Source organism: Schistocerca americana, chromosome 3 (genome assembly GCF_021461395.2).
Source record: "Schistocerca americana isolate TAMUIC-IGC-003095 chromosome 3, iqSchAmer2.1, whole genome shotgun sequence".
NCBI classification, from domain to species: domain Eukaryota; kingdom Metazoa; phylum Arthropoda; class Insecta; order Orthoptera; family Acrididae; genus Schistocerca; species Schistocerca americana.
In genome coordinates, this window is record NC_060121.1 from 312,099,903 (window position 1) to 312,108,922 (window position 9,020).

A 9,020-nucleotide genomic window follows, 5' to 3' on the forward strand; every position below is an offset into this window, starting at 1 on the left:
TGTTCCTGGAGCCACTCTGTAGCAATTCTTGACGTGTGGGGTGTCGCATTGTCCTGCTGGAATTGCCGAAGTCCGTCGGAAGGAGCAATGGACATGAATGGATACGGGTGATCAGAAAGGATGCTTACTTGCGTGCCACTTCTCAGAGTGGTGTCTAGACGTATCAGAGGTCCCATATCACTCAAACTGCACACGCTCCACACCATTACAGACCCTCCGCCAGCTTGAACAGTCCCAAGCTGACATGCAGGGTCCATGGATTCTTGAGGTTTACTCTATACCTGTATACGTCCGTCCGCTCGATATAATTTAAAACGAGACTCGACCGATCAGGCAACATGTTTCCAGTCATCAACAGTCAAATTTCAGTGATGATGGGCCAAGCAAGGAGTAAAGCTTCGTATAGTGCAGTCATCAAGGGTACACGAGTGGGCTTGCGGCTCCGAAATCCCATATCGATGATGTTTCGTTGAATGGTTCGCACGCTGACTCTTGATGGCCCAGCACTGAAACATGCAGCAATTTGTGGAAGGGTTGCACTTCTGTCATGCTGAACTATCCTCTTCAGCCGTCGTTAGTCTCGTTGTTGCAGGATCTTTTATCGGTCGTAGTGATGTCGGACATTTGATGTTTTATCGGATTCCTGGTATACAATCGTGAAATGTTCGTACGGGAAAATCCCCACTTCATCGCTACCTCGGAGATGCTTTCTCATATCGCTCGTGCGCCGACTATAACACCACGTTCAAACACACTTAAATCTTCATAAACTGTCGTTGTAGCAGCAGTAACCGATCTAACAACTGCGCCAGATATAGGCGTTACCGACAGCAACGGAGTATTCTGCCTGTTTACGTATCTCTGTATTTGAATACTCATGCCTATACCACTTTCTTTGATGCTTCAGTATAAAATTGAAACCCTAGTATTTGTTTCAAGATTTGAAAATATCGGCAAATTTTACGTACAAAATGATACAGTATTCAAGCTCATGGCTAGTTAGATCATGGTCAAATAAGCAATTATGTTTCTAGTTCTAGTAGGAATTAAATTCGAATAGAGGAGAAATACAGTGAAATATAATGTTAGAGGCTAATTGGAGGGGGCATCCCGAGGAATGAGAAGCGAGGGGACTTATTCAGCGAATTATAAATCAATTATCTACATTTTATTTATGTTTATTCTGTCTTGCAAATGCCATAACAACAGTTTTACGCTTTGATGTATTTATTTTTGCCAATAAACACATAAATTAAAACTTAAAGATCATATATATGTTTGCTATTTCCAAATTAAACTTCAGAAACAAAACTCAAACTTCGAATGACCTTTGATAATTACCTTTAAAATTATGGTTACTGGTAGCGATGTGTGGCCCCTTACGTACCTTCCAATCTGCGTCTATCATTGTACTTTGCTGCATCCCTCCTCTATTCCCAGTTAATGGTTACTAGAACCAAAAATATATTTGCTTAATTTGCCTTGATAGAACGTTGCCTTGACCATGAACAATGTATCATTCTATACGTAAAATTTGCCGCTCTTTTTTAATCTTAAATCAAACATTAGAGTCCCCATTAAAAAAATCATTTTAACCCCTAGATCACCTTGGAAAATCACTTTAATGGTTACGGCCATTAGTAGCAATGCGTGACACTGTTTGCCACCTACAACTTTTATCTAAGACATTTTACTGCATGTCATCTCTTTCCTGATTTATTCTTCATCATGGATTAAAATGGTCCACCCTGTATGTGACATGAGAATTTGGAAGCACACAGAGGAATGTAGACAATAGTTTTCTCCCTGGCTCAGTAGGTGAATGGAATGCAAACAGAATATCGCTAATACCCTTCACCACGTCTTACACAGCTACTTGCTGAGTGGATATGTAGATGAGAATTTAGATATTGTCGAGAAATTCAAGTCCAATTGCAAACTTTTTGACTTTGATGGTGATCCGTAATATAAGAGGAGGAGAAGCATTCTCACTTCCATAAGCTAGACGATTTTCAAGGTCCGAGGAAAACAGCATGACGTCACGTTGTCACCAGAGCTCTGGAGACCATTGACATAGAGTGCTAGTAATTATGAGATCCCATAATGTACCTGCAACAGAAATCTTGGCTGTAGTGGTTCTAACTGCGTGTTGTGTGTGTTTAGCTGGCCGGAGTGGCCGAGCGGTTCTAGGCGCTACAGTCCGGAACCGCGCGACCGCTACGGTCGCAGGTTCGAATCCTGCCTCGGGCATGGGTGTGTGTGATGTTCTTAGGTTAGTTAGGTTTAAGTAGTTCTAAGTTCTAGGGGACAGATGACCACAGCAGTAAAGTCCCATAGTGCTCAGAGCCATTTGAACATTTTTTAGTGTGTTTATCACGTACCGGTAATAGTGGAGTCACTGGTGCAATCATTGGCAGATTATGTAGTTAGTACGCCGTTTGCGTTAAATAAGAGCTGAATGTCAACCATATCATCATTTCACGGTTGTGGAGGAGATTAGAGAAAGGAAAAAACATTCAGCGGCAGGACATACGAGGACTACCGAGGACTACGACCCATCGCGAGGATCATTATCTTGCTATAAGTGCCTAAAAATGTCCAACTGGCTCCTACTGACCTCACGACCGCCTCTGGGCATACTTCATTATGTGTTTGCTCTTCTTTCTCGGTGATTCACCAAACAAATTCCAACATCACAACGACACCGTCTGTTTCAGTTATTAGTGTATCTCCCACAGTGAATGTACATAGAAACAGTAGAATACTGTCCTGTTTGCCAATGCATCGTTATTAAGTCTGAAGAGTGATTCTGATTCTCAGCGTCCTTTCATCCAGCCACTGGTACACATTTTAGCGCTGCCAACGCTGTGGTTCAAATGGTTCAAATGGCTATGAGCACTATGGGACCTAACTTCTGTGGTCATCAGTCCCATAGAACTTAGAACTACTTAAACCTAACTAACCTAAGGACATCACACACATCCATGCCCGAGGCAGGATTCGAACCTGCGACCGTAGCAGTCCCGCGGTTCCGGACTGCGCGCCTAGAACCACTAGACCACCGTGGCCGGCGCCAACGCTGTGGAAATGGGCTGACGTACCTGCATCAGTGTTCTTGTCCCATATGACAAAATGCTGGCTGCACATCCGCTCGATATGCTTCCTCGGGGTACTGTGATAAACGTGATCTATTATGCATTACTTCCTGTTTTAGGCTTCAAAGATCACAATGCCCGCCCCCCATTGTGCTGGCCTAGCCTTACGAGTAACTGCAGCGTGAGCACGTGTATAGTGTGGCCGGCTCGTTAACCGGACTGAAATCCATTTGAACATATAGAAGCCGGTCTGAGCTGAAGGGCTGCAGCCGTAACACAGCCACCGTACACTGCAAACCTCTGTGAAGTGCATAGCAAAGGGTATTTCCCAGTCTACCATGTGTTGGAATTTCTTTCGAATAAGGAGATTAAATGCCTCTGTCCAAGCTGTAATTAGTTTAATCTAGTCTTTGCGGTCCGTAAGGGAGCGATACGTAGGGGACTATAGCATATTCCTAAATTCCTAATTTAGAGTTTTCTCCTGGGGCTTTGTAAGCAGGCTTTCACGGGAATACATCCAGCTTGGTAGTTTAGCTGTAACGTGCTACATCTACATCTACATTTATTCTCCGCAAGCCACCCAACGGTGTGTGGCGGAGGGCACTTTACGTGCCACTGTCATTACCTCCCTTTCCTGTTCCAGTCGCGTATGGTTCGCAGGAAGAACGACTGTCTGAAAGCCTCCACGCGCGCTCTAATCTCTCTAATTTTACATTCGTGATCTCCTCGGGAGGTATAAGTAGGGGGAAGCAATATATTCGATACCTCATCCAGAAACGCACCCTCTCGAAAACTGGCGAGCAAGCTACACCGCGATGCAGAGCGCCTCTCTTGCAGAGTCTGCCAATTGAGTTTGTTAAACATCTCCGTAACGCTATCACGGTTACCAAATAACCCTGTGACGAAACGCGCCGCTCTTCTTTGGATCTTCTCTATCTCCTCCGTCAACCCGATCTGGTACGGATCCCACACTGATGAGCAATACTCAAGTATAGGTCGAACGAGTGTTTTGTAAGCCACCTCCTTTGTTGATGGACTACATTTTCTAAGGACTGCAGCGCCTAGAACCGCACGGCCACCGCGGCCGGCGAGCTGCAAGGTCTGGAGACCGTGGTGGGTACTCAACAGATCCTCTTCGACCTTTCCATCGTATAGGTAGATTTTCATCCAAGTAAGCTCTGACATCTCTGCGCTAGTGAGGTGGGGCGCCATCTTGTTGAACGTAAGATCTTTCATTTCCACACACCTCTCGGATAGCAGGTAAAACAGATGTTTACAGCATGTGAAGGTACACCTCACCAGTTACAGTATCTTCAAAGAAGAAAAGGCCAATCAAACCGCGCGATGACAGACCACAGCACAAACCAACACCCGGTAGACGTTTGTCCACGTGAACGTGAGGATTTCCAGGAGTCCAGTACACGCACTACCGTTTAGTTTGAATTGCGCCTCGTGAGACGAAATCATCCCTGAAGACCGTTCATCCTCGCGAAGAATGCCCTTCAAACCACTCGCAATACTCCGTCCTTCGAACCAGGTCGCCCTCGTTCACAACGTGCAGCGATCTTGGAATGTACACTTTCCACTGTGCAACCTTTAGAATTCGTCATACGCTTGATCGGCTTACTCCGCTTTCACGTGCACCTTGCTTCACAGATTTCTGAGGTGACCCGGTAAAACGTTACAACACAGCAGCGCTGGAAGCTGGACTTTTTGATGTTTTGGTCGGCCAGACCTTTCCTTACGCAAATCCTGAACAGTACCGTCGGCTTCAAATTTACACCGAATACGATAAATTGTTGTATGTGTTGGTGGTTGAGTTTTGTACACATTATCCCATTGCCATTGTACCCCCGTCATGTTTTCGTACTTCCAGTACCACTTCAACACGGTCTTGCGTTGCTCATACGACGATCTTCATTCATTCATTACTGCACTGTCATCTGCTGGGAAATGCGCGTCAAGATCTGTTGAGAAAACGATGGAGTACGCTACCGCGCAAAATTGCAACGATTTTGCTCCAAAGGTATGAAGTATCAAAAAGTGTCTACATATTTCTGGACCCCTTCGTATACATTCAATATCCCCTGTAAGTTCTGGGTCCCACTCCGTTCAACAATAATCTGGGATCAGTCGTGGAATATTCTGTAACCAATCTAAATTTTGCACAATTTTTGAATCTATACAAGATCTGACTCGACATTCGTCCAGCTTTTTCCACGTAGAACAACATTATAGAAAACTGTGTCATCAACAAAAAATCTGATGTTTCTATAGATCATTGTTGACCTCCAGAATGCTCTTTTCAGAAATTGGAAGGGATGGAGGAGGGGGACACTAAAATCCGATCTTAGCGGCGAGATTCTCAGCGTGGGGAGGCGTGTGCATCTTGTACTGCCATGCAAAAGGCTTGCCATCAGCAAGCTACCACCAGCTGTATTCCTCTTCACAACCCGTAAGCACTTGCTCGTACAACGGTGTGTATCCCTGTGAGGTAGGCTTCAGGCAGAGCACGTTGAGCCGGAGCAAAAGAACTGACTCGGTGACAGCTCCGTACAAGTGCTCAACTCTAATGAAAGGCAAGTTCTGAAAACTGATTACGTGGATGACACCCAGTCATCTCGGGCAGGTGAAAACCCCTGACCCCGCTGGGAATCGAACCCGGGACCCTGTGCTCGGTAAGCAAGAACGTAACCGCGAGACCACGAGCTGCGGACATGTTTGTGTATGGAAAGATAAAACCTTACCGCTAATATAAAAGCGTAGAGAAATTGCTTCTTGTATACTGACTTACTTCTAAAAAATTCCACACAGTTCTATTAGCTTCTAAAGGTTTCCAGGAGGTTCTGAAGTGTTCCGTTCATTGTATTCGCTAAACATTGGTTTCAGTGTAATCGAGACCGTTATGAATCAACCTAGCGTTTGCAAACACTATGAATACGACACTGATATTGATTATGTTCGTCAGTTTTTCTCCGTCCTTATCTCTGACCTTTATTTCGTCAATTTTTCTCAACCCTCACCTCCACCCCTTATTTCCTTCCTCATCGTTAGGGAACGACTTACGCCCTCAGTTTTATTTTTATGTAGCGGCTCATGCATGTCCTAAGTTTTATTCGAAGTGCTCAAGGAATTAACCTTAGTTTTACATGTTACTTCTTCCTCCTGCCATTCCTGCCGGCCGAAGTGGCCGTGCGGTTAAAGGCGCTGCAGTCTGGAACCCCAAGACCGCTACGGTCGCAGGTTCGAATCCTGCCTCGGGCATGGATGTTTGTGATGTCCTTAGGTTAGTTAGGTTTAACTAGTTCTAAGTTCTAGGGGACTAATGACCTCAGCAGTTGAGTCCCATAGTGCTCAGAGCCATTTGAACCATTTGAACCTGCCATTCCTAATTCTAGGTGTATTGTAAACCATGAGTCACAACATTATGACCACTGTCCACCTTAAGATTGAATGACGCGTGGTGGAGTTTCGGGCACGTGACGTAGTATGGAAAGTATCGAGGCCCACGAGAAAGACAGGCCATGGCGTGTACATCAAAGCAACTGGTACTGCAGACCTTACGAGTGCAAGCAGCAGCCTCAGGCGGGCAGCCAGTAACTATTTCAGACGAATTTAATAATTCCTGACTACGTGTTCAAATGCATGCAAGTTTTCGATAGCACACGACAAAACTGAGACCTTTAGTGGATACCTTTTCAATTACGAACTGATTTCTCGTGGGCTCTGCACGGAGCAGAGCGTTCGCGAAATGTGGCGGACAAAGCGACCAGTGTGACGTCACAAATTGGTTGCAGCGCCAGAGACGAATAGGGAGTAATTCTAACGACGATGCGGACATACACTGACGTCAGCGAGATGACAAATGGCTGAGTGTTTTGTCGCCGCTCGTCGGTAAGTGTGTCTTATAAACGGCGAATCTGGTCTGCTTATAAAACTACAGTCCGCTATTGCAATACCATAACCTTAAAGTTGGAGGCAGATCGTAAAATGGAACTGTGGTGTGACCGCCAGACACCACACTTGCTAGGTGGTAGCCTTTAAATCGGCCGCGGTCCGGTAGTATACGTCGGACCCACGTGTCGCCACTATCAGTGATTGCAGACCGAGCGCCGCCACAGGGCAGGTCTAGAGAGACTTTCTAGCACTCGCCCCAGTTGTATAGCCGACTTTGCTAGCGATGGTTCACTGACAAATTACGCTCTCATTTGCCGAGACGATAGTTAGCATAGCGTTCAGCTACGTCATTTGCTACGACCTAGCAAGGCGCCATTATCATTTGCTATTTATATTGTGATACAAGTACCGTCAGACCGATGTTCACCAATTATGAATTAAAGTTAAGTATTCCAGCAGTTACTTACGTTCTTTGCTACTATAAATTCCCTTACCTGTTCCAGACCTCACGCCAGCCTGCGTGAACTTAAACGCGTGCCTTTCGGCTTCCTCTCATAGTGACTTGGCTGTCTTGCCAAGTCACAACAATTTGGCGACGAGGATGGGATACGAACCCACGCGTGCATAGCACTGCATTTGCTTGCTGGCGCGGCACACGTGGCGTCTTCGCCCGTCGGGTGCCCCGACCCGATGGAGGACAACCCTTCGGCCCCTCCTGTCTCTGTACGGGCGCATACACCGCATGTGGGCGTGCACCCTGGACTAGGTTTTCAGGCGTTTTCTAGCTCCCCTCGGACCGAATGGCAGGGTGCGGGTGGCACAGCCTCGCCTGTTGTTAGGCTCCCCACCTCGTCGCATACGTCAACATGGGGTCCTCCCCACGGTGGGCGGAAGCCTTATAACACAACCGTTCGCCGATTTGCGGGGGAGGAATGTGGTGTGACCGCCAGACACCACACTTGCTAGGTGATAGCCTTTAAATCGGCCGCGGTCCGGTAGTATACGTCGGACCCGCGTGTCGCCACTATCAGTGATTGCAGACCGAGCGCCGCCACACGGCAGGTCTAGAGAGACTTCCTAGAACTCGCCCCAGTTGTATAGCCGACTTTGCTAGCGATGGTTCACTGACAAATTACGCTCTCATTTGCCGAGACGATAGTTAGCATAGCATTCAGCTACGTCATTTGCTACGACCTAGCAAGGCGCAATTATCATTTGCTATTTATCTTGTGATGCATGTACCGTCAGACCGATGTTCACCAATTATGGATTAAAGTTAAGTATTCCAGCAGCTACGTACTTTTTTTACTAGACTCAACTCCTTTAACTGTTCCAGACCTCACGCCAGCCTGCGTGAACTTACACGCATGCCTTTCGGCTTCTTCTCATAGTGAATTGGCTGTCTTGCCAAGTCACAACAGGAACTATTTTTATTAAAGCATTTGCAGTATAAAGAAGCAGAACAGTATTACCCCCTGAAAGAAATTTCGTTGTGTTGACTGTGATATACCTGACGGAGGTGGCTTATCGGAAGTGAAAGTCAGAATTACGTAAATATTTAAACAGTAACAAACAATAATTTACCTATGCACAGTGTCCAAATGATAATAAAAACGGTCGCCAGCCTAATTAGGCATAAGAATGAGTAACATTCTTGTTCAAGAAGCTGAAAATAAGTAACTTCAATGGGCAAGCACAGCCTATACTTTGCCACACGAGAGTGCAATGAACTCTGTCACTAGGAGATTTTACCGTTAAAGAAAGTGAAAGTGTAAACAGTTATGGAAGAACAAGGTTCAAATGGTTCAAATGGCTCTGAGCAGTATGGGACTTAACATCTGTGGTCATCAGTCCCCTAGAACTTAGAACTACTTAAACCTAACTAACCTAAGGACATCACACACATCCATGCCCGAGGCAGGATTCGAATCTGCGACCGTAGCGGTCACGCGGTTCCAGACTGAAGCGCCTAGAACCGCACGGCCACACCGGCCGGCTGAAGAACAAGGCTATTAGCGTAAGTACAAC